This window comes from Triturus cristatus, chromosome 5_1 (assembly GCF_964204655.1).
Source record: "Triturus cristatus chromosome 5_1, aTriCri1.1, whole genome shotgun sequence".
Taxonomy (NCBI): domain Eukaryota; kingdom Metazoa; phylum Chordata; class Amphibia; order Caudata; family Salamandridae; genus Triturus; species Triturus cristatus.
The window spans coordinates 53073130-53099281 of NC_140587.1; the positions used below are offsets into that span (position 1 = coordinate 53073130).

The window sequence follows — 26152 nt, forward strand, 5'->3', positions numbered from 1 at the left end:
CCTGTGGGTGTTGGCTCTAGAACTACTTACCCTGACTTGCTTGTAGACTCTCCCAAAGTATCCTTAAACTCTTAATTTCCAACCGCGACTTGCACCATTGAAGTCAACGGGGATTCACGGCTGTGTTAACACACTGCATGCGTCCCCCGTGGGTCCTTTACTTACCTGCCTTGGGTGGTTTCGTGGGACCCCAACGCTTCTGACGGCCCTATTCCTTGTCCCTTTGCAAGTCGTTAACTCAAAGTCTCTTTTTTAGTATATGGTCTGGTACGCCCCTAGGGCCCCAGCCATATTTGTGCTTAATTTATTGTGAAACGTTGATTTGTGCATATGTTCCTGACTTCTAATCTCATAAAGAGATTAGTGGAGAGTTGTTTAGTAATAAATACATATATATTTGATATATATACCTGTGTGGTGTCCTTTCATTTGGTAATTCAAGGGATTATGTGGTAAAACAAGCTGCTTTACATTCCTCTAAAGACTTAGCCTGAAGGCTGCTCTCCACAGCTACCACTAGGATAGCTTTCTTTAAAAGATTGTCTTAAACCTACTACCATAAGAGTCGCATTGTACTGGTGCAAGGTGTCCACTTAAACACTTAAACTAGTGAACAGCATATACCAGGCCAACTTCTCACACCCTTGGCCCCCCCTCACCCCCCCCCTCCCCCGGCCGGGTCGAAACGTCAACATTTTGTACTGCCTGTATTGGATAGACTGTCCGCAAAGGGGAAATGATGATTTGAGCAATTACCCCTGTTTAGCGAAAATATATGTATGCTTTATAAATCATATATTTTGCAGACCGGCTTTGATGTAAAAGATACTGTCTGTGCTAGGAGTCTTTCCCTCTTGTGTCTGTTTTGGGTAATATCTATGCATGAGCCTCCTTTCCGAGCACATGGTTTGTCCTTTGGAGGGACACCTCTATGTAAAGAGTGTGAGAACACTGTTGACTGTCTATACAATTGGAGTTTCATGCATGTGTTTTTTGGTGTGATGTAATCTCTGCGTACTCTTCCCTGTTTCCTTGTTCATTTAAACTGAATCAAAATAAGTGAATTGATTTAGCATTTCTTCGAGTTGGGAGGCCTGGGTCGGCTGATTGACGGATGAGCCACTAGGACACAAAACTCTGTACCCCTAAACTATAATTCATGTCCCCACCGCCAATTAACAGTAAGCCTGGGGTGATGATAAGAAGCCACTATTACTCGGGGTAGGGTATTTTACATGTACTGCCTGTCCCCACAGCCTTGCTTTGTTGACAAACATTGCAGTAACACCGTGAGACTTTGTCACTGGAATCTCAGATTGTGGCGTTCACTCACTGGAGGTGAATCGGCTTCCCCAAGCCCTGCAGAGGGCCCTCCCCCAGCAGATGGCTAGCTGGCTCGCAAAGAAGCAGTTGTGCAATAGACTTGGTTTTGGAGGTTGCCATTAAGTGATTGTCCTAAAATCCGAACTTTGTAGCCAGTGGCTGGAATCTGAATTGGAACCCAAAGCGAGTCTCTGGACACAGACTCAACTTACAAGTCAGTAGAAGGCCTGGCTCTCCTAATTTTAAAACTTCTAAGCACCAAGCTAATTTCTATAGATGATCAGGTTTTAAGGTCCCATATGTTCCTCAGGCGAACCTCTGAAGGTATTCGTATTCATATAGCACTTTCTGTAAGGTAGGGGATTTCAAATTCAAATTTTATTGTTTGATTGCTAAAAATCACAACAAAATGTTAAAACCATATGACTCATTTCTACGTGTACAAATTTAAAAAAAAGCGAAAAAAGGACTTTAGTTAGTGCAATGACAGTGCAACAAAAATGGGTAAAATTAAAAAATTGTCCGAATATGCATTTTTCTTTTACGGATCAAGCTCGTTAAGTAACATGGCTGTCACGGAGTGGTTTCAAGAAAATCTAAAAAAGAGGGACTAGTAAGTATGACAGCTGGTTTTAAAATGCTGAAAACGGTGTTCATGTATGCCTTGCTGAGGGGGGGGGCCGGTGGCCGCTAAAGTTTTTGTTGCAAGGAGATAGCTGGGCCAGCCGGTGAAGTTATTGCTGCCTTTTCTTTCCCCAGCGTTTTTGCAGCTTTGGCAACAAAGTTGGTGAACCGGATGTTCAGTTTTGTGTTTTTCTTGATTCATAGCTGTCATTATGGCCTGACGGCATGTGCGAGCACCTAGTTTGATCCACTCCGCTCTCAGTAAGATCCTTCTGTCATGTAGCAGAGCTGGGCATGCGCAGGCTATGTGCTCCAGACTTTCGGAGTGGTTGCCGCATTCCCTGCATTTGATTTTGTGACTAAGACTCCGCCATTGTGGCAAATACTTTAAAAACGGCCATTCGCCTAGCCTTAGGGCCATGAATTTTATTTTTTATTTTTATTTAAACAAACTGTCGTGACACAGCTGTATGCACACAACCCGGAGGTCGGCAGCACAGAATGTACTATTACTTGATTATCAGGACACAGCTTTCATGCCTACAACCCAACGGGCCGGCAGCGAAGTCAACCATTCGTGTAGCAGCATCCCCATTGTCTTCTGATGAGACTGTTACAGCATATGTCATAAGTTTATAGTCGATAAATCTTAACTTAACAATAACCTCACCTCCGCCCCCTCCCACCTGCCATATTTGAATGGACTGCAGTGTCACCCTGTATGTCGTGTGATGTATATGAGTGATATAGTTGGACCGATCTTCCATACCCTTTCATGTCACTTTTCTGGATCCTCACATCTTGTTTCCCATACCCTAGATCCCAGTCCGAGCTGTTTAGTGATTACCCCCAGCCGCTCCACCCCAGCGTATCCGCTTAGTTCCTGCATAGGTCTAACCCTCCCGCGTCCAGCCAGGTAACAAATGGTTGCCAGATATCCAAAGGTCTGGATCTGCTAGGCATTAATTCCCAATAATTGGACAACTGGTCCTTGCAGTAGATTATATTATTCAACCATGCTGCTATTGTAGGGGCTCGTCACTGCTTCCAATTGAGCGCAACCTGCCTTTTAGCTAATAAGAGGAGCATGGACATAAGTTTCCGGGACTTCTTCGGGACCTCGGCCACGTAGCCCAAGAGTGCCGTCAGCGGGGAGGCCCTTACCTTATTATTAGTTATTTGCCTGATATGCCCCAAAACTGCCATCCAAAAGCACTCAATAGGTCCGCAGTCCCATGCCAAATGGGAGAATGTGGCACCCTGGGCCCCAAATCTCCAACATTTCGTGTCCGGATAAATTCCCATACGGTGCAGCTGGGAGGGTGTCCGGTATAGTCTGTGTAGAAAGTTAAAATGAATCAATCTTAGTCTATAATTGGGTGAGAGGCTTTCTAATTGTGAACAGCAATATTGCCATTATTTTTCCGTGATAGTGAGGTTGGAATCTCTCTCCCATTCCTCTCTTGTAGTGCATATAATTATAGGTGACTCTTTTTGCGTTATGCTGTAGATTCGCGTAATCAATTTGCGGGGTGAGGGGTTAACCAATACATTCTCTAGTGCAGGCAGTGCGGGAGGCGCTTGCGGAAATGACGCGTATCAGGCGCGGCATGCAGCCCTAATCTGATAGTACAACAACATATCCGATGACGTGGGAGCTTCGGGATTACACATTTGTTGTATCGACCGGAACGTGTGCCCCGGGAATAGATCGCTGCCCCTTTCCAATGCATGTGCCTTTGTTCTTAATGCAATTGCTTTGTCCATTTACGGAGTTAGTAGCGGGCTACCCCCTATCGGCATGGATGGGGCGTACATTTCCTCAAGATTAGCCCTCCGTGCAATTCCTGTCCATGCCCACCTCATGGTTTCCACTGTGACAAATTCTGAGTGTGGTCTCTTGTAAGGCTGATAGATTGCCGTGTTTAGAGGCATGGGGGCCACTTTATCTATTTCTACCACCACGTGTGGCTGAAAGGGCGTTGGGTGCTGCCAGAAGTGCAGGTACTGCGCTTGCACGCTGTATGCATAAAGTTCGAAATCGGGAGCTCCCAGTCCACCCTGAGTAAAGGGTAAGGTCAGCAGCTTCCAGGCAGCCCTAGGCTGCTTGCCCACCCACACCAGATCTATCATATTGGATCTCAGTTTCCGGAAAAAGTGTGTATTCAGCGGCATCGGAATGTTTATGAACAAGTATAATAGTTTGGGCAGGATTACCATTTTGATGATGGCTATGCGACCCATCAGTGATAGTGGAAGTTGTCTCCATCTCTTTATCTTACTCTCTATCCCGTTCATTACTTTCCCATAGTTTGCCAGCCATATTTCCTGGAGTGATCTGCTTACCCATATTCCCAAATATTTAACGTCACCACTCGCCCACTGAATAGGAAACTCCACGTCCACTGGGGTGGTGTCACCAGTGAGTGGAAAGATTACCGATTTTGACCAGTTTACCTGGATTCCTGTAAGCCCACCATAGCGAACGATCTCTCTCATTACTTCTACAAAGTTTTCTTTCAGGTTGGTTAGATATATTATCATATCATCTGCATACATGGAAATCAACAGTCCCCGAGACGTGAACCCTATGCTCCGCTGCGTATGGTGCTGGCGTAGAAGGGCTGCCAATGGCTCAGTGGCGATGGCAAACAACAAGGGCGACAGTAGGCACCCTTGACGTGTTCCCCTAGTTATGGCAAAAGGTTCCGACATTTGTCCGTTAATCTTAACTCGTGCCACAGGACCTGCATATAGAAACTGTATTTGTTGGATGAATAGGGGACTAAACTCTAAACGGGGTAGCAGTGTAAACCCGAATCGCCACTCCAGTGAATCAAATGCCTTTGTGGCGTCTAACAGTGTGGCTATTGCTTGTACATGTGGACCCAAATAATGAAGCAGACCAAACAATGTTCGTAAGTTATGAGCCGTTGAACGACCTGGTATAAAACCAGACTGGTCCAGCAGCGCTATCTGCGGCAACATTGGCTGCAGCCGGTTGGCTATGAGTTTGGCGTATATTTTTGCATCTAAATTTATTAGGGAAAGGGGGCGATATGAATCGGGCGCTGTAGGATCTTTATCTGGCTTCAGCAGGGCGATAATGGTAGCCTCACGTAGGGTGGGAGGGAGAATGCCTGTCTCTGCCGCCTCCAGATATACATGCAGGAGACGTGGAGCTATTAAATCAGAATATTCCTTATAAAAGGCTGCAGTTAGCCCGTCCGCCCCCTGAGCTTTCCCCGCCGGCATATTTCCAATCCCTTGTTTAATGTCTTCAACCGTGATGGGGAGCACCATGTATTGTCTAGCACTGTCACTAAACCACGCCAGCGCCATAGTGTCCAAATAATCCACTATGTCAGACTGTGAAGAGTTGGACTGGGAAGTATAGAGCTTTTCATAATATCGGGTCATTGTGCTTAGAATTTTTGGCGGCGTTCTGACCCTTTCACCGTCTTCTGTGAGCAGTTCAGTTATAAAATCCGCTCCCTTGGGTGTTCTCAATAGGCCTGCTAGCGTTTTCCCGGCTCTGTCCCCTTCCCCATATCGCCGCGCCTGAGCATGCTTGTATAAATATGCCGTTTCCCTCTCCGCCTCTGCCTGGAATTCCGACAGTTTAGCCCAAAGCTGCGCCGCAATGGCCGGAGATGGGGTGCGCTCCCTTACACGTTCAAGCTCACCGATTTCACCCTCCAATATTTGTAGCGTGTTACGTATGTCTCTTAGTACACCTTTCTTGAGCGCTATACAGTCACCCCGTATTACAGCTTTAAATGCTTCCCATAGCATACCCGGTGATTCCACCGTTACTTAATTAAATATGAAATACTCCTCTATCTTTCCCCGTAGTTCTTCACGGAACACCTGGTCCAGCAGCGCCCCTGAGGGAAATCTCCAACTGAATGGGGTTGTATAGGGATCTGGCACTTTAAATGTCAGTTGTGCAGGTGCATGCTCCGAGAGAGTACGCGGGTGGTGCACAGCCTCGGTGACCCATGTGTGTATGTCTCTGGATAGTAGCCAGAAGTCAAGCCTCGACCATGCGTTACGGTGGTGTGTCACGCATGTTCCTTCTCTAAGAGTTGGGTGTAGCGCTCTCCAGGAGTCCACTAGCTCCAGGTCAGACATAAGGTCCTGCAGCATTGCAGCTGCTCTCGGATGGTGTTCCCGTGATGATCCCCGCCTATCCTTCCCCTCTGAGAGGACCACATTGAAATCTCCGCCCCAGATAACTGTAACAGGAGTCATGGATTGCAACACGCGCCCAATATGTTGAAAGAAGGCTGGAGTATCCGTGTTCGGGCCATATGTATTTATAAACACCGTGGGCGTGTTGTATAGTGTGCCCTGCAGCAATATATACCGTCCGTCTCTATCTAGCAATGTGCTGTGTGTGCACCACTGCAGCCCTTTCGTATAAGTATAGCCACTCCCTGTGAGTAGTTGGAGTACCCGCAGTCTACCACCTCACCCCATCTGTTGTTTCTAAGCATGCGTACCGTGTCTCCCGTCAGGTGTGTTTCCTGCAGTAAACATATGTCCACTCCATGTCTAGCGAGGTATGAGTGGACCAGTCTCGCTTTCCTACGATCGTTTAGACCTCTAACATTCCATGTGAGGCATTTTAGGTATGACATGTCGAGTATAGATATTAGATATGTGGACATATTACGCATGACGTAGCTCCCCTCAGATCCAAAAACCTCAAAGCTTTGGACAAAGTACCAGACGTAACGACTTCATTTACATCATTTAGCAGGTATGCAATCACACGTGTCATCAACAACCTACATCTAGGTGCACATTTACATTTTGGCAGGTGTTTCAGAATGGGCTTTCCCAACCTCCCCTCCCACATCAACCCCCCAATCAGGTTGTGATACCCTACCTCATAGTCCCAGAAACTGTAAATAAGAGCTCCATGTTAGGAACCCTAAGGGAATCATCCCATGGGGAACGTGGGTCCATCGGCATGACACCCCTGCACTCATGGCAGGGTGGCCGAGTGTAGTGCTAACTGCCCCACAACATAGAGCGCTTATATGTCCACAACAATGCCCGACTGTGCATCAAACAGAACAGAAATCTACAGGCAAGTTAACATAAGCCACTATCCCTTTTGTATATGTAAAGGGGCCCTCCTCTGCCCTTCTCCTCCCACATGTGTAATGACTTTTTAATTATAGACTTATCTGCACAGCCAGCGCAGCATGCCGGGGTTCTCAGTCATTGTTACTCAGATTGTTTGCCTCCGTAGGATCCGTCAAGCTGGTGCTCTGTCTCTGCTCCTTGTCAATCTTCTTTGCGTATGTCAAAGCCGCCTTCGCATCCGTGAAGAATGTGGGCTTGCCAGGACCCTGGACCCTTAATTTGGCAGGATAGATCAACGAGTACCTGGTGCCAATCTGTTGGAAAATCTTCTTGGCTGGCATGAAATCCCTGCGGGCCGCCTGAACTTGTAGCATGAAGTCGGGGTATAGCGCTATATTGTTCCCATTGTATTGTATGTCCCCTTTTTCTTGCGTCATTCTAAGAATCATGTCACGATCCCTGTAATTTAGGATCCTCGCCAGGATGGGGTGTGGCGGTGTTCCTGGTCGTGGCTTAGGGCCCAGCGTCCTGTGAGCCCGTTCCACTAAGAACATGGTGGGCAAAGCGTTCCCGAAGAGGTCCTTCATCATGGTCTCTACGTACTTCTCCATGTTTTGTATGTCTGTGGTTTCCGATATTCCTGTGATCCGTACGTTATTTCTTCTTGATCTTGCTTCCAAATCCTCGTTCTTTAACTTAATTGCGTGCAGCACCCCGTCCATTTCACACAATTTTTTTGTCCAGTTCCGTGTGCCCCTCTTCGGTCTCCGCAAACCCTGGTTTCCAGCACGTTCACACGGCCTTCCTGTTTGTCTACCCTTTGCGACATCCTGTCCATCCTATCCGCCAGGGAGTCCATCTTAGTGTCTAGGCCTTGAAGACTCGATTTCAGATCTTTGAACATTGAGCGAATATCATCTACCGGCAGCATCGCCGAGGTCTCATCCTCCGTTTGACTCTGCTGGCTAGATTCGCCGTCTGTCGCCTTGTTGGATTTTTTCTCGAAGGTGATTCTTGGTTGACGTGTGTCAGGTTTACCCATCTTGGCTGGCGCTTGGTGCCTCGCAACGATGGGGGCCGGAGGCAGACCTAATACCTGTGCGGCTCTCCGTCTCCAGGCGCAGGATTATATGCTACTGCGTACCACACCGAACTGTCCGATATTGGTTACTATCAACCATCGCCGGGCACGATCTGCAGTCTTCCCCAGAGTGAGTAGGCCTATCCGAGTCAGGTTGGTCAGCTGCGCCGCAATCGCAGTCGTACTCTCTTCAAGCGGCCCCCAAAATTGCGACACTTATCTGGTCTTTTCGGTGTACTGCCTGCGTGATGATGCCGCCCACCTTCGGGCACTACCCTTTACTGGCACACAGGCCGACAGCCTCCTTATCCGAAATGTGTTGCGTAGTATTGACAGTCCTTACCCTCTTTGCACGAGTGTTCCAGGGGGGCTCCGCGTAATCCGTCTCAGCGACCATCAAACACTAGCTTCCACGTGCCCAGTGGCATAGGAACTTCTGCATCGCTGCGGTGGCAGTTATCTCCTTGACCGCATTGACGCACCTGATCTACATGAGATAGCAGGACCACCGTGCCCCATCCATTTACACGGAGTGCAGCAACCGGGCTCGGATCCCTATGGCCGTTCTCAAAGCTTCCATGCGACGCGCCGTCCTCTGCTGACTCACCTAGTCCTAGTTGTAGCGTCACAGTGGGCTCCAATTAGATCCCCAGCCGGACCGTTCCTCACAGCCACCAAAGAACCATCCACTGCCCTGCAGCCATGTATTTCCCCAGTGCTGCGAATGACTGTGTGCAGAAAATGCTAGGCTTTACTGCCCACGGAGGCCTTTCACCAAGAGGGCGGTGCTCCCAAAAGTCTGCGTCAACACTTTATGCCCCAGCGTCGGTGTCCGCTCTGTTCAGCCTTTCGCACTCACCAGGGCTCACACTTCGTTTCAGGTCAGCCGCTAAACAGCGTACGCTCCGCAGCGCACTGTTCCGCTACTCCCCCTCGCTGCCCTCGGGGCTTCCAACACTCGGCAGGTGACGCTACATGTATTTATACAGCTGCCGGCGCTCGGGGCTTTACTCCTGTGCCTCGGTCAGGTCCACCGATGGTCCGCCGCTGAGCCTCGGCATCCGCGTCCAGTGCGCTTCCCTTCCTCCCGGTCTGGTACGTCCCGCACTGCGCATCTCTTCCAATCACCGATGCTGGCTACCCGGGGCGGCGACAACCCGAGGTCCCGGCGCCGCCGTCTTGGATGCGGGAGGTCCTCGCGATCTTTTTTTCATTTACCTGCTCCGCTGCTCTCGATTTACGGGTCCCAGCACTCCCACACCTCCAGCAGGTCAGCTACCCAGCAGCCGGTTCTCGATGGAGGCAGTATTGTAGTATATATGACTGATTAATTATACTCGGCCGGCAGAGCCGAACTAATGCACGGCCATTTCGCAGCCCTGCGAAGCCACGCCCCTAGGGCCATGAATTTGACCTTCCAGAAGAGTGAATAAGTTCTTGACAAGTATGATGACTCAACACTCGGTTTGTAATTGGAGACAACGGCCCAAGCGTGCTTCCTTCTGGATAATTTTTCTCTGTCGGAGTTTAAAGACCAGAGCCAAACGCTTCGCTTGATTATGCTCTTCAATGCTTGTTGTAATGGATTTGTTCCCCAATATTCCAAAACTCCGAGGAGCTGTAGGGATTGGTCCAAGTGGTGCAGATATTTTTGGCTAGATGCGCTGGTCGATATTTCGTTCCAGAGTTTGATCTCAAGACTGTCGTCCCGGGAGTTACGCAGTTTATTGCAGAATTTATTCAAAGCGCCAGCCTCGACGCCATTATGATCTAGCAGGCCGAGTTCTAATCTCACTTGTGCCGGAGATGAAGACCTCGGCAGACGCCATGCTCGCTTGAAGATTCTGGCGGTTGATTTATTTAATAAGATATTAGTTGAGCCCATCATAATCTTGTGACCATATGATAAGGAATTTGTGATCTTGGCCTTCATCACTTTAAGCAGGAGGGTTAGGCTTGGTCCTAGTAGGTGTTTTGAGAGTTTTGCTAACGCAACCTCCAGCAACAGTGCTTTAGCCTGGATGGCATCTTTTTGTTTGGTGAAAGAAGCTCTGGAGTCAAGGAAAATTCCCAAATATTTATAGTGTGGCACTGTGTCAATGCTTTTGTTGTTAATAAACCACCTGCTTTTCCGCTGCTTCTGTTTACTAAAATGAATTTTTGTTTTTGACAGGTTTAATTCAAAAGCGTTTTCAAGTGTGTAGGGAAGGAGTTCGTCAAGAAGCCTCTGCAGACCAACCTTTGTGTGACTCAATAATACGAGGTCGTCCGCTTATAACAGATTGCTGATGCAGGTCCTGTCCAGTTGCGGCGGATGGGAGTTAACCGTGTCAAGTAAAGGGGATAGGTCAGAGATAAACAGGTTAAAAAGGAGGGGCGCTAAGACAGCCTTGTTTGACACCGCTTCCTGTTTGGATCTTTTTTGAGACATGGGACCCGTCACCCAACTTTATCCTTATCCAGGTCTGTGTGTGGAGTTGGATGATGGCTTGTAAGAGGGCTGGGGGTATACCCCAGTGGACTAATTTTTGCCATAGGCGGCCGCGTGGCACTCTATCAACAGCCGCTTTAAAGTCAACGAAGCAGCAATATAGTTGTATGTGACGGATGTCGGCCTTCTCCATCAATACAAATAATGCCAATAGATTGCTGGTTGTGCCTGACTTGGCTATGAAACTGGTCTGGTTGAAGGGGAGACGCTGTGTTGATTCAACCCAGGTTGTCAGTTCTTCTAGTAAGATGTTGGCGTAATATTTGGATTCAATATCAAGGAGGGCTATCATTCTATAATTTTTGGGGTCGTCTCTTTTGCCACTTTTGTAGGTTGGATGAATGATGGCACCTTTCCAGGAATCCGAGATGTGGTTGTTGAGCCTGCAGTGTAAAAACAGTGGTGCGAGGAGACCTGACCACAACGTTTCGTCTGACTTAAACAAGGCCTGAGGAAGTCCGTTCATGCCAGGTGCTCCATCTGACCTACCCTTCCTAATAATCTGGGCGATTATGTTTATTAAAATTCCGTGTGTCAGCGTCCCTGGGGTAGAGTCGTTTCGTGGCTTCTCGGATATGGGTCTATCCAAGTCCCATTCAACTTTAGTAGTAGGCCCAGTGTTTCCTGTGGAGTGGTTATCGGTGGATGGTGGGCGGGATTTGAGTGTTGAATGGGGACTAGGGGGCTGTGGCCCGCTTGAATTTTCTCTAAAGTGATTGAATACAACCTTAGTCCAGTCGTCAGCACTTATGTTTGCGATGATGTGTCCACTGCCTCCTACTGGGCCTCTGTTTACAAGGGCCCAGAATAACTTTGTGCTGGACTTTTTGCTGGCGTAGACTAACTTCAGCCAGAACTGGTCTGACGCTGATTGTTTATCTTTATGCACGGATGCCTTGAAAGCTTTTTGAGCTTGCTTATAATGGTTAAATAAAATTACGTTTCCCGGGCTTTTTCTGGTCCGGCGCAGGGCAGCGTTTCTTAGTTGTTTTAATGTTTTTGTTGCAGGAGAAATCCGAAGTTGAGGAGGATCTGACTGGGGATGGGATTTAGATGGAAATTCATTTAATAAACCGGTCACAAGCACCTCCCATCCATTGATAATGGGCACGTCTTTTTCACCTCGTGGACGCAGAAGATGACAGCATTTCTCCATGGCAGAGGAGACGGCGCTCGACGACCATTTAATTAGTCTTAGGTTCTCCGTGTGACTGTCTGATATCGTGTGGGCCAGTGCGTAGTGGTGAGGCATATTGAAGGATAATGTTAGTATTTGGGGTCGATTATCACTTTCCCCCAGTGCTGCGATTAGGGTGAACATTTTGCTGTTTGCCAGTGTGAAGTCCAGAAATGAGTGGGTTCGTCCATTGGTTCTTGTCCAGGCCGGGGAGGGGGGGGGGGGGTGTCTGTGGGTGTGCAACTGTTTATTACTATATCGCCTGCTCTGCTAAGTTGGAGGACTGCATATTCGCCAAAGTTAGATGGTTTGAGTCCAGGCGGTAATGTTTGCGTGGCGAGGTGTGAGGGGACTGCTGAAAGAATGAACCCTACGTCTTCAAACTGGTTGTAAAAAGGTTTGTATTGAAATCTCCAGAGATTAAACATGGTGTGGAAATATGGATTTTCATGATCAGTTATGTCCCCTATCTTGGACCCCAACGGTTCTATGTGCATGTTACAAGTACATGTATGTTCCCTCCCGTTCCAGTTTCTAAGACGCAAACACATGTGCGTCCACCGTCAACATGTCCTCTGTCAGATCCGCCATGAATGGGCTGGATATTCGATTCCTAAGTATGAAAGGCCACCGACTTTATATGGCTCAGTTACTCCATTTTGCAGTTCGGGTGAGTAGGCCCTGATTCTGCCATCAAGCCTTTCCTTTTTCGTCTGCCTTTGACAGCTCCAGCTTGAGCTCGCATCTGTATCCATGAACTTTGTCCTACTCCCTGTGCGGCTAACGGTGCCTGCCTCGGCCGGTTTCGCCTGCCTGCCAAGAAACCGTATTTCACCTTCGAATTATCTACTACGCTCCTCAGCCGATGCATTCCTGTCTAGTAGTTTAGGTAAACATTTCCTTCAGCTACCGAGCAAAAGGCCCGGCCTCTCTGTCCTCATGCAAGTAATTCATAGCCCTGTTACCATGGAAAGTTTCTGCCTCTTGCACCTCATATAGACACTTAGACGCTTGTACACGCACACACAGTCAGTATAGAATAGATTCTGTCCGAGAGTCCTTCCTTTGTGGATAACATAGTTCTTTAAACATAGGATGTTAGATATGATTTGGGATTAGGTTGACGTGACCCCCCAGACTTCTTGTCTCCACATGTAGAGCTAAATGTCAAGTCCCCGTCACCCCCTAGCTGTACGTCAATCACACGTCATGCAGCTGCGCGCGCATCTATGCCAAGTATTATCTTATAGATCCACCTATATATGACATCATATAACCTCATAACCAATTATGTTTCTTTTTACTCCTCATTACGCCCATTTTTGGTTACGCATGCAAATTGTCACTTTTCTTATCAATTGTTACGCCTTCTGCATTTGTTTCATTGTAATGTACCTTCTATAAAAATGACTGACTGTCAATAAAGTGTTGTACTTCACTTCCTGAACCCCCGTGGTGACGGAACATGAAGGCCGCGACTCGAGTCGGCCATTTTGAATAAAGCCCATTCAGAAACCTCTTATACCACGGATTCTGCCTCTTATTTCACTGAGCTGTTTTATTTAGATTCCGTATTAAATTCAGTCCCGGTAATAAAATATTTACCACATGATTGGCGCCCGAACAGGGACACTTTCTCATCTCACGCGCCGGTGGTGCGTTGCAGGCCCGGTCTCCTGCCACAGCTGGACGGACCATAACGCGTACCAGCAGGATTTCCTGTAGCTCCCTCCGGTCAAGCGGGGGCGACTGAGGCTGCGATCAACCCAGACGAGGCGGTGAGAAGTGCGAAGGATCCCGACCAGAGCCTAGCAGAGAGAGAGCAAGATCCGAGGTATACAGAGGCCCACCAGATTTCGAAGTCCCGACGTCCAGAGAGTTCGATGTCCGCAGTGTCGAGTCGAGTCCAGTCCCATTTTGAGGCCTTCCGTTCCGAGCTACCCGGTGAGTACCATTGCTGGGGAGGCGTTCTGACGTGCACTTAGGTTGTGCCGGTCAAGACGGATTTGGGTACACAAATCCGGTCTGCACTGTTTTAGCAGTGTATCTGTACTGTTTAGCAGTATATCAAGTATTCCGAAGTATCTAGTTATTGTCAAGAATTCTGCTTGGTGATTAGTTATGCAGACGATCATCATTGTTGGTCATTTTAAAGGTTAAAGAAAAATGTTTAAATGTTTAATGTTTAAAGTGTTAAACGTCTTGCATATTGTGGTATGAATGATTGTTCATTGTTGTACTTTTTGTACTAAGTGTGTTCAAGTTCAAGTATCAGATCAGTTGTCAATATGCCGCTCTTTTCGAAGTTAAGACAGATCACTACGAGAAAAGGGGTACTTGAAGAAGCAGTTCCTATTCCTCCTAGGGACACTCCAGGGCACTTCATGTATCACAAACATGGCTTAGATGCCATATTATTTCTTGATTTATGGGTGGACTACACCAAAGAATTACCAGAAAGTCAGAGATGGCCCGTAGCTGGGACCTGGGATGCAGAATGTATTATGAAAGTAGAAGAAGAGTTGTGGAAGAGGAAAGCTAGACAGTCACAGAAAGACGCTGTTGAGTTATGGCGTAAAGAATCGCATAGACGTACCGAGAAAGCGCTAAGACAGGAAGAGAGAAGTAAAGAAAGTGCAAATAAAGTCCGAGAAAGTTTATTGATTGAAGAGGGTACACGAGTAAAAGCAGAGCAAGCCGATAGGCAAAGAAATGCCCTTATGAAAGGTATGTATCCCCTTCTGGCCGAAGGATTACCTAAGGCTACTACGGAGATACCAAAAGACTTGCCACCCCCATTGTTTCCAATAAAAGTACATCCTAAAGGACATCCCAGAACCGCAGAAGATGTTTTTCTTTCCTCGTATTTAGATGACGCAGCTCCCGAGTATGCTAACCCCGCACCACATAGACCGTCTGCTGGGGGGGCTCAACGTCAAGATCAGGTATCTGTCTCTGTGCAACAACAAACTCCGACACAAGCTTCGGCAAGCACATCTGTTTCCGCATCTGTCTCCGCAGCCGATTCTACAGTTGTGTCCACACCTGTAGTTGCTGTAGCACGTTCAACGAATCCTTTCGCGCCCAGTACCCCAGATGGGGCTACCGGAGGTGCTACTAGCATTTATTCTACGCCACCCCGAATAAGTAAACTTACTTTTCAAGAACCAGTACATACACGTACGCCCAAACTTATAAATACTCGCATGCTTAAGGACCTTTTAGTAGATTGTAGATATGACCCGGTGCCCGGCAAAGAGGATGAAATGGTCATGGCATCATTACGTATCAGAAGAGCTGCAGGGTTTTTAGGGAAGCTACCAGGAATGGCTATGCACCTGGAGAACATATATCACTTTGTCCAAACAGGGAGAGATCCTGAATGCATTAACAGAGCTATGGAATATCAGAAAGTGGAGATACAGGGGGAATTGCTGCGTTTTCTCGTAAATTGTGTGATCAGAAATCAAGACCGACCGGGGGTGGACCCGGAAATAATGCAAACTCTTACGAGATGGAGTCAGAATATATCAGACGGAAGACATGATAAACAAGGAAGTATAGTAGCCATGTGTCGAAAAATAAGGAAAGAAATAGAACGTATACATGAAGAGAGATTGGAGACAGACGAGTTTGAACAAAACGAGGTGCCCGAATCAGGGGATCCCGTAAGACAGTCAGATACCATAGCCTATGTAGGTAGAGGAAGGTCCTGCAATAATACTAGATGTTTTACTGATCCGATTCATTCGATATGTCCAGATAATAACAGAACTTATCCGACACCTATCATAAATCTGAAGTCTCCCGAACATTCGTTTCAAGCTGCTGACAAAATACTCCGAGAACGAAGGGGTTACCACCTCCTCGATTCTATGGATGAGCAAGAATTAGCTAGGTCAGCCGTTCATTGGATTGATAGTCCCGGAAAATATGGTGATGACACAGTAGCACACACGTTTTTGAACCTCAGTCCAGATGAACAGCGTTTAGCTGGAATTTACATGATTCAGCAACTTCTTATATTATATAAGAACCAACATTCCGATCCTGGTCCTTTACCTGACATATTAACTGAATTACTCACGAATAGATGGAAAGGTTCAGGTAATAAGTTAATCAAAGAAATACTCGTATCCAGAAAGCAGTACATTCTTTTTGTAAGCCCAGACCCTTTCTCGCTGCCTCACAAGGAAAGAACGCCGTATTACATGGATAGACAGAATCCTTTACGAGAAGTGCACCCAATAAAAGGCGAGGATAATCAGTTTCACCGTGTATTTGTATATACACCCATATCTAAAATGGAATTGTTGGAAATGAAAAAGGTGGTACCCAGTCACGACAAGGACCCAGCGGGTTTCCACCGAGAAATTAAAGACATGTTACTGATGGGAGAGTATACCTATCCTGACATTATGACGATATTAAAGGTGCTAATGCCTGCTGGCATTTATGAAAAACTTAAGGAAAAAGAGTGGGAAGTGGGGGACCAAAAGATAGACTGGACAGCATTAGAAACCGAAGAAAGAGGTCGAACTGCAGGTTCAGGGCTTGGGGATAAAGTTAAAGCACTACCAGGTTTGCTAGTACAGGTACTGCCACGTTTATTAGCTACGAAAAAGGAAGATTGGGGGGCAATCTCAGCCTGTAAACAGAAACAAGATGAAGACACTAGTGATTTCTATGCCCGATTTGAAAAATGTTTTGGTATAAATAGTGGGATAAAAGCAAATAGTGAGTCATATCCACATTTATTCGTGACAAAATTAGTGGAAAATTCCTTGCCTCAAGTGAAGAATAGAGTATTGAAATTCGAGAGTACATGGCAGGGTAACACTCCGTCACAAATGTTGCAAATGTTACAGTATCATCACAATAGAATTAGAGATGAACAAGAACACGAACAAAGACGTATGAAGGACACTAAAATGAAAATGCTAGTTTCCCAGACAGTACCAGCGGATGGTCACAAAAAGGGTGTGACACATTCCGGAGATTCAGCAGTTCCTATAAAAGGAACATGCAATTACTGCAAACAACTAGGTCATTATGTACACGATTGTCCAGTCCTGAAGCGTAATATAGCTGTAGGTATTGCAAAAGAAAGACCACGACCACTCAGACAAGATCAGAATGAACAAGGAACTCCGCAGCATGCACAGGCCATGCCAGCCGCACAACAGCCAATACAGTTTGTGCCAGCTGCACCACCGTTGCCTGTTGCTGCCACACAAACAACAACACGACAAATGTATCAGACCGCACAGTATGAATATCCTGAGTATCAGCGTTACGCATGAAAAAGCCTAGAGAGGGAAGTTGACTTACCCCTTATTGAAATCCCAGTAGATCAAGAAGGACCTTATGTGCACAGTGAATTATTAGGTCAAGACAGAAAATTCTTACTTGATACAGGGGCAAGTCGAACAACAATAAAACGTAGTGAAGTTCCAGGGGCACCCCTCTCAGGCTCTCAAAATGTTTCCCTTGGTTTTTCAGGAAAACCTATTGTTAATGAAGTGTCACAGCCACTTCCACTTACGATTGGTCCCTTGACACGAACTACAGATTTATTGCTTACCAAATCATGCCCAGAAAACTTGTTAGGTATAAAGACATTGAAAGCCCTAGGGGCTATTATATGTTGTTCTCCGGAAGGAGTAAGATTGTTTTTACGAGATTTCAAAGGTCACTATGTATCCAGAGACATGGATCACCGATTACAGACTTTACCCGCAGATTTATGGGCACAAGGCCCTACTGATGTTGGTTGCATGAACATTACACCATATCGAGTCACACTGAAGGCAGGAGTGGTACTGCCACGAATGCGACAATACAAGTTACCACCAGATGCTGTAGTGGCTTTACTGAAAATCATTAATGAGCTCATTGCCCAAGGAGTGGTTGTGGAAACCGACTCCAATGTATGTAATTCCCCGATTAATTCCGATTCTTAAACAAACTGATCCGAAGGCCCCGCCAGTATATCGACTGGTTATTGATCTGCGCGAACTAAACAAATGCATTGTGCCACAGTTTCCTGTGGTCCCCGATATCTCATCATTACTGACAGCCATTGATTCACAAGCTACATTCTTTACAGTAATTGATCTCAAGAATGCCTTTTTCAGTGTCCCAATAGATCCGGAGAGCCAATATCTGTTCGGATTTAGTTTAAATGGACGAAGCTTTAAATTCACCCGCGCTCCTCAAGGATTCACAGAAAGCCCCAGCATCTATAGCCAAGCACTGAAACGAGAACTCGACAGTATACACATGCCAGCGTGCACTGCACTGCTTCAATATGTCGATGATCTGCTGATCACCGCCCGAAGCGAACCTGAATGTGAAAAAGCATCACTGACGGTTTTACAATTTCTAGCCGAAAAGGGGCACAAGGTATCCCCTTCTAAGCTGCAATTCTGTGTACAGCGAGTTGTTTATCTTGGTCACTCGCTGTCCAAGGAGGGAAGGCAGCTCACACCCGACCGCATTCAGTTAATTGCTAACATGCCAATACCCCAGACACAAAAGGAGGTGCGGGCTTTTATAGGCCTCACTTCATACTGCAGGCAGTGGATCCCTCAATATGCATTTCTAGCAAAACCACTCATTCAGTTGACAACACAGGAGGCGGCCACATCGGCTGTCCTCCCTTGGACTCAGGAACACACACTAGCTTTTGAAAGCTTGAAGAAAGCTCTATGTCAAGCACCTGTTTTAGCGACACCATGTTACTATAAACATTTTACACTCTTTGTTACAGAACGTGAAGGTACTGCTTTGTCAGTGCTCACTCAGGAACAAGCAGGATCACGCAAGCCATGTGCTTATTTCTCTAGTACATTAGATCCCGTAGCTCAGGCTTTGCCTGCATGCCTGAAATCAGTGGCAGCAACAGCTTTAGCAATAAGACAAAGCGATGCCATAGTGTTAGGACATCCGTTGACAGTACAAGTACCACACGCAGTAGAGGTTCTTGTGAACAGAACGCAAACACAACACTTGACCATAGCAAGACTTACAGGGTATGAACTGACATTGTTTCAGCCACATATAGAAATCCGACGTTGTAATACATTGAATCCTGCCACACTTTTACCTGTAATAGGAACAGACCCACTAGCTCATGATTGTGTTGAAGTTATTACAATAACAACGAAACCCAGACAAGACTTGACAGACGTTCCATTGTTAGATCCAGACCTGACGTTGTATGTAGATGGATCATGTATGAGGACAGGTACAGGAGATTTAGTGGCCGCGTATGCAGTCACGACAGATACTGAAGTCATCGAAACAAACTGTATAGATACTTTATCAGCTCAAGCAGCAGAACTTATTGCTCTGACACAAGCCTGTATTCAAGCCACAAGTAAGAAAGTTAACATATACACTGATTCACGTTATGCATTCGGAGTTGTACATGACTTCGGGGTGCTTTGGAGAGAGAGAGGTTATTTAACTTCTCATGGCACCCACATTCAGCACGGGTCCCTCATTCATGCTCTGTTAGACGCAATTCATCTGCCCACTGCTATATCGATTATGAAATGCAAAGCACATACGAAAGTCACTGATATCATTTCTCAAGGCAATGATTTAGCTGACAGAACAGCTAAACAGACTGCTCAGACTCGCACATCCGACATGACAAAGCCAATAGTTCCGACACCAACACATTGTATGACGATTAAGGATCCCGCACTTGACATAATTGACATACAGACACATGCTACCGCAGACGAAATAAAGAAATGGACGGAATTAGGAGGGATCCAAACGGACCAGGGATGGATGACGAAGGAGAAATCTGTATGGTTCCTTCCTGATTCTATGGTCCAGGCTATCATAACTACAATTCATAGTCCGGCACATTTAGGGGAGAAAGCTATGCTAGACAGCATTCAACACATTTGGTTCAACAAACATTTACGAGCAGCAGCTAAGCAAAAAGTCCGTACCTGTATGATATGTTGTCAGTTTAACCCAGGAAAAAGCATCCCCGTAGAGCAGGGTGGATTTCAGCCTCCTGATCACCCTTTTGAAGTCCTCCAGATGGATTATATCCAGATGGAACGATGTCGAGGATTCAAATATGTTCTCGTAGTTGTCTGTGCTCTTTCCCGTTGGACCGAAGCCTACCCAGTATCAGATTACACTGCCCCGACTACTGCCAAACAGCTAGTTCGAGAATTCTTCCCACGGTACGGGTTACCACGTGTTGTCTATTCAGATAACGGCCAGCCCTTCTCATCCGAACTGATGAAACATGTTTCACTCTTGCTAGGATATCAGTGGAAGTTTCATTGTGTCCGACACCCCGAGGCAGCAGGTCTCGTGGAACGACATAATCAAACTCTGAAAATCAGATTGTCCAAAATATGTAGGGAAAAAGGGGTTGATTGGGTAGTAGCCTTACCAGTTGCACTCTTTTACATGAGAATGGTAGCACACTCTCGAACAGGGCTATCCCCTTATGAGGTGATCTTTGGAAGACCACCTAATATGTGGGGGACGCCTATACCACGTAAAATAACTGATGTTGACTGTAATATGCTGACAGATTACCTGGCTTCCTTGATGTCTGCACTACAATCTTGTCGTTCACAGGTAGCTGCAGCCTTTCCCGACAATACTGAGGTGAAACCCCATGACGTAGTTCCGGGGGACCTTGTGCTTGTGAGAAATTTCGACCGAAAGACTCAGCTGGAGCCCAGGTGGAAGACACCCAAGTTGGTCTTGCTGACCACAAGGACAGCCGTGAAGATCGAGGGCAGGAAAGGATGGGTGCATTCAAGTCATATCAAGAAATTTCATGGACTTCCTTCAGATGTAAACAGCCCACCTCGTGTGTCCTCACCTATTGACTCAAAACTACCTTTGGCTGAGGCTACCAGTAAAGAACTCTATAAATTAAAACTTAGGCCCAAACCGTCGGACGATTTGATTGTTTAAGTCCTCTCCAAGGTGAAGCGGTTGAATCTGTCTCCGACATGTATCCCTTAGACCTGAATCATGGAAAATCGCGAAAAATGTTGAAACGACATGCGTATTGTAAATCACTGCGTAGCCACTGTATAGTGACGTTATTAATTTTGTTTTTCTTGAGTTTTATAATAATCACTGCAAGTATATTGTTGCATATATATTATCCTATTTCTAAACATGTTTTTAATATAACTGATGAACACTCTTTTAGTGACCTACCCCCGCATGAATTGTCCTATAGACTTGCGCTGCGCAATAATACTTTCATTAGTATGTTGCATCATTCCCATCAGACTAGTAATGCCACTAATTGTTGGGTGTGTGGCCGACTCCCTCCCTATCAGAATTTTAAGGGAGTTTTGCCTTTCTTTCCACATCCATTTACACATAATGGCTCCTGTGGAGCATGGTTTAGTTTAATCAATTCCATAGACTCAGACACAGCAGTTTACCAAGATCATTGGGTATGGGGAAACCTGAACCTAGTTTTACTCAAGGTCTGCTACCCTGACAAGGAGGGTCGCCCCAAAAGAACAGGAACTGATCTAGAAAACGAAGTATATGGATTAGGTAATTTTACACCTAATCTCATGATTCTGAATGTCGAATCCGAAGTTGAACTAATTTTGCCCACCATGTCAGTATTCCCAGTAAAGGGTGAATTATGTGTAAGAAAAAGTGGTTCCATACATATGGGCCATAGTAAATGCACTACTATAGTAGAATTCAGTGATCAAGGCAAATCTTCATTTAGAGCTTCTCGCCATTCCTACCTTGTATGTGGTCAGACTGCATATATGCGTTTACCTCTGGATTGGGATGGTACCTGCTACATTGCATTCCTTCTGCCACCTGTTTTCCTAGCTCCTCCTGATTATTACAGAAATATTCATTTAGTACACAATAGAGAGCGGAGAGATCTCCCAATTGTCGATTACACTGAGACAGCATGGGACAAGTATGTAGATTTCAATAAAGGCATCTTTCCCTATATAGGTACTGTTACTAATAGTAAGCTGATACGCAGATTAACTAGAACCCTTGAAGCTGTAGTGAATGAAACTATTGCCGCCCTAGGCAACTTGACAGAGGAGCAATCTGCGATGAGGATTGTTGTTCTTCAAAATCGTCTTGTCCTTGACGTCATCCTGGCCGATAGGGGCGGAGCTTGTAGGGTCATCGGATCAAGCTGCTGCGTATTCATACCAGAAAATTCGCCATCCGTATATAAAGCTATAACCCGCCTTCATAAGATTGTGAGCCAGATACACGAGAGTCCAGGCACTTGGACTTGGTCCGGGTGGTTTTGGAGTGTGATATCAGCCTGGGGATGGAGAGTTCTATCCTTCCTAGGTATTGGCCTTCTTATACTATTCAGTTGCTGCTTATGCCTGCAATGTGGACCAGCGATTTGTGGCCTGTGTGCCACATCGTGTATTCCACATCAAGGTTTTCACTCAAGATTCCGGAAGAAGAAAGAAGAAGAAATGATGCTCCATGAACTAATCGATGGATTAATGAAGATTGATGTCTCTTGATGGGCAAGTAGGGGACAAGGAGGGAATGTGGAAATATGGATTTTCATGATCAGTTATGTCCCCTATCTTGGACCCCAACGGTTCTATGTGCATGTTACAAGTACATGTATGTTCCCTCCCGTTCCAGTTTCTAAGACGCAAACACATGTGCGTCCACCGTCAACATGTCCTCTGTCAGATCCGCCATGAATGGGCTGGATATTCGATTCCTAAGTATGAAAGGCCACCGACTTTATATGGCTCAGTTACTCCATTTTGCAGTTCGGGTGAGTAGGCCCTGATTCTGCCATCAAGCCTTTCCTTTTTCGTCTGCCTTTGACAGCTCCAGCTTGAGCTCGCATCTGTATCCATGAACTTTGTCCTACTCCCTGTGCGGCTAACGGTGCCTGCCTCGGCCGGTTTCGCCTGCCTGCCAAGAAACCGTATTTCACCTTCGAATTATCTACTACGCTCCTCAGCCGATGCATTCCTGTCTAGTAGTTTAGGTAAACATTTCCTTCAGCTACCGAGCAAAAGGCCCGGCCTCTCTGTCCTCATGCAAGTAATTCATAGCCCTGTTACCATGGAAAGTTTCTGCCTCTTGCACCTCATATAGACACTTAGACGCTTGTACACGCACACACAGTCAGTATAGAATAGATTCTGTCCGAGAGTCCTTCCTTTGTGGATAACATAGTTCTTTAAACATAGGATGTTAGATATGATTTGGGATTAGGTTGACGTGACCCCCCAGACTTCTTGTCTCCACATGTAGAGCTAAATGTCAAGTCCCCGTCACCCCCTAGCTGTACGTCAATCACACGTCATGCAGCTGCGCGCGCATCTATGCCAAGTATTATCTTATAGATCCACCTATATATGACATCATATAACCTCATAACCAATTATGTTTCTTTTTACTCCTCATTACGCCCATTTTTGGTTACGCATGCAAATTGTCACTTTTCTTATCAATTGTTACGCCTTCTGCATTTGTTTCATTGTAATGTACCTTCTATAAAAATGACTGACTGTCAATAAAGTGTTGTACTTCACTTCCTGAACCCCCGTGGTGACGGAACATGAAGGCCGCGACTCGAGTCGGCCATTTTGAATAAAGCCCATTCAGAAACCTCTTATACCACGGATTCTGCCTCTTATTTCACTGAGCTGTTTTATTTAGATTCCGTATTAAATTCAGTCCCGGTAATAAAATATTTACCACAATGGTATACTGCTGTATGTGCTTAAGATGTTGCATAGAATTTCGATCAGGCAGTCCAGTTTGGATTTTTTCTCACTGGGGCATGGAGAGATGTAAACATTTAGCAGTAGTAGCTTGCTCTGTGACGAGAAATTATCGGTCACAATACCAGTGACCCAGTCAAGATCAAATTTCAGCTGTCTGATGCGACAGTCTGGTAGCCACGTAGATAGACAGCCCACCACACTGTCTGCCATGCTTGCTCTGTCTTGAGGCTGGCGATGTAAGTTCCAGATACCCTTCGAGTGGGGTGCTTGTTGAAAGCCAAGTTTCCTGGAGAAAGAAGATATCTTGTTTTTAAAGGAATCGGAGTGCTTCCGGAGATTGCAGTTTCGACGAAAGACCATTGATGTTCCAGGAACGATTGTTTAAACCATGTTCTGAATTGATTCAATTGATCCTGCTTTGGGATAGGGCTGCCGGCACCCATAACCAGTCTGCGCTTCTGATGTTTTGCTGGACTTCACTGAACTCGTCATTGCCGACTAGGGAGCGACTTCTGGCTGACTTTAGAACTGAAAAGGGAATGTGGCTTCTGCTTGAAGCTGGGACCTTGCTAGGAGCGAGTATTGAAGGATATCTGGGAACTCGGGGCGTTGCTATAATTATTCCCCAGTTTTTGAATTGGTCAGCTTTTGATTGGACCAGTTCCTGTATAGCTTTAGATGCTAATGTTATTATAGTCGATTTTCCCGTGTGAAGGCCAAGGATAGGTTTAAATTAAATGGCAAGGATGTCTTTTGATTCAAGCTTGCACAGGTCCGGGTTCGATTTGAGGAGCCGGATTATGTTCCCGCAGTTTAATATGTCGTGCGGGCCTTGAGAGGTATACTCTGGTGTTAACAGTAGTTTGGTTTCATTGGTGTCTATGGACGGGGTTTGTATTTCAGCAGGTGTGGGCTCAGATGACATAAGCTTGTCCGCTGGCGATCGTTGAGAAATTGATCTACAGTGCTTAGGGGGGTGGCTTGCTCACTAGATTGATTGATTGATTGATTGATGGTGAGGTAAAAACTGTTTTGCGCATACATGCCAAAGGAAATTGACTGGGTTGGATAGCTGGGAACTGATGGTCCGCTTCTTTGGCAAAGTTAGCTGCGCGATGTGGGCCTTGGCTGTTGATCGTCAGTTGAGATGGGAAAGACGAATCGGTGGTTGGTAGACGCTTTGGGGGTAGCGTGGTTATGACTAACCTGGTGACAGTTATTGGCTCTTCATTGGTTTGTAATTGCTTATTTCCATTAGCTCCGATTTTGTCCTGGAATGTTGAGTGTGAGGAGTGCCTTAGGGCTTGTGGTGACTCCGTTTTTGTTGAGCGTTTTAGTTGTGAGAGTCCTTTTTGGGGCGTTCGAAACTGGGCTGCTTGTGTCTGACTGGTGGAGACGGTGAGCACTGTGCTCGGTGCCTTTGCTATCTCTGATTTGTTGTTTGTAAAGTAGTTACAGATTGTTTTTTTTAGGTACTTCCTGGAGCCTAGTACGTGATTTTTTAAGTCTTTTTTTTTCCCCGTTTTGATAGTCGGTGGGCGGATAACTGAGGTGGTTTGACGTTAGTTGATGAATCGGTGGGATCGTTAGAGACTGCTGTTGCTTTAGACAATGGTGAGGAAACCAGTGGTAAGTCTTCGGGCGTGTGCTCAGAAGCGGAATGTTTGCCATGTGGAGGAGCCGGTGGTGCAGAAACAGAAGGCCTGGAAGCTGGGATCCTCTGAATTTCTGAAAGTACTTATGTCAGAAATTGGGGCAATGAGGATAAGGAGTCGATGATGGGCGAGCAACAGCATACTGATTGAACTAGTTGCACTTGAGATTGGGCCTTAATTATCAACGAATTGAGCGCCTCCATTTTTTGGTCGATTCCTACGGTGTACACGGCAAGAGTATTTAATAGATCTACCTGTCGATCCATATTGTCTGAGTGGTAATTCAATGCTGGCACTGTGGAATGGCGGGTTTGGAGAAGTTGTGACTAGAGCTCGTTTAGGTGTAAAGATGAAGAGCTGACCGTCAATCTGTTGGGTTCTTTGGTGAAGGATAAGTCAAGGTGAGTATTGGGCATGGTGCTGTTGCCCCAGCCTGTGTTGATCTTTTGTCGACAACTGTTAGCAGTTGGTGATGACGTTGTGGGGTTGCTTAGATGCTTGTTTGCCCAGGTTGCTACTTGCGGGGTAAGGACTTTGGTTGTATCTGTTGAGTGGGGCTTGGGGCTTGTTTGCTAGTGGTGAAAACTGGCTGGGGATCCAAACGGAGTGATGGTCTGGCGGGGTCAGCTGGCTTCGAGTGAAGGGGGAGGGAGAAACGGAGGCTGATACATGGGCGGTGTTGACTTGGAAGTCGAAGAAGGACTGGTCGAGAGTCTGGGCGCAAGCCTGGGGAGATGGGAGTGGTCACTCATGCTTCTTTTTTTGGGGGTCAGGTACTTGGTGGTAGGCCTGGGAGCGATGAACTGAGGCCCTTATCGCTGGCATACGCGTGGAGCATGGGCTGAACCAGTCTTTGATGCTGGGCTGGGACTGAAAGTAAAGGTGAGGCAGTTGAAGCAGGAGGCCGAGGTATATCAAGTGAGGTTGATCTTGGCTTCA

At 46.3% G+C, this 26152-nt stretch overlaps 1 protein-coding gene across 1 annotated transcript in view; it reads left to right on the forward strand.

Annotated features, from left to right (window-relative positions):
- Positions 1 to 26152, forward strand: part of LOC146830151 (killer cell lectin-like receptor subfamily G member 1) — a 151024-nt gene that overhangs the window by 33233 nt on the left and 91639 nt on the right. The gene's annotated exons all lie outside the window — the stretch shown is intronic.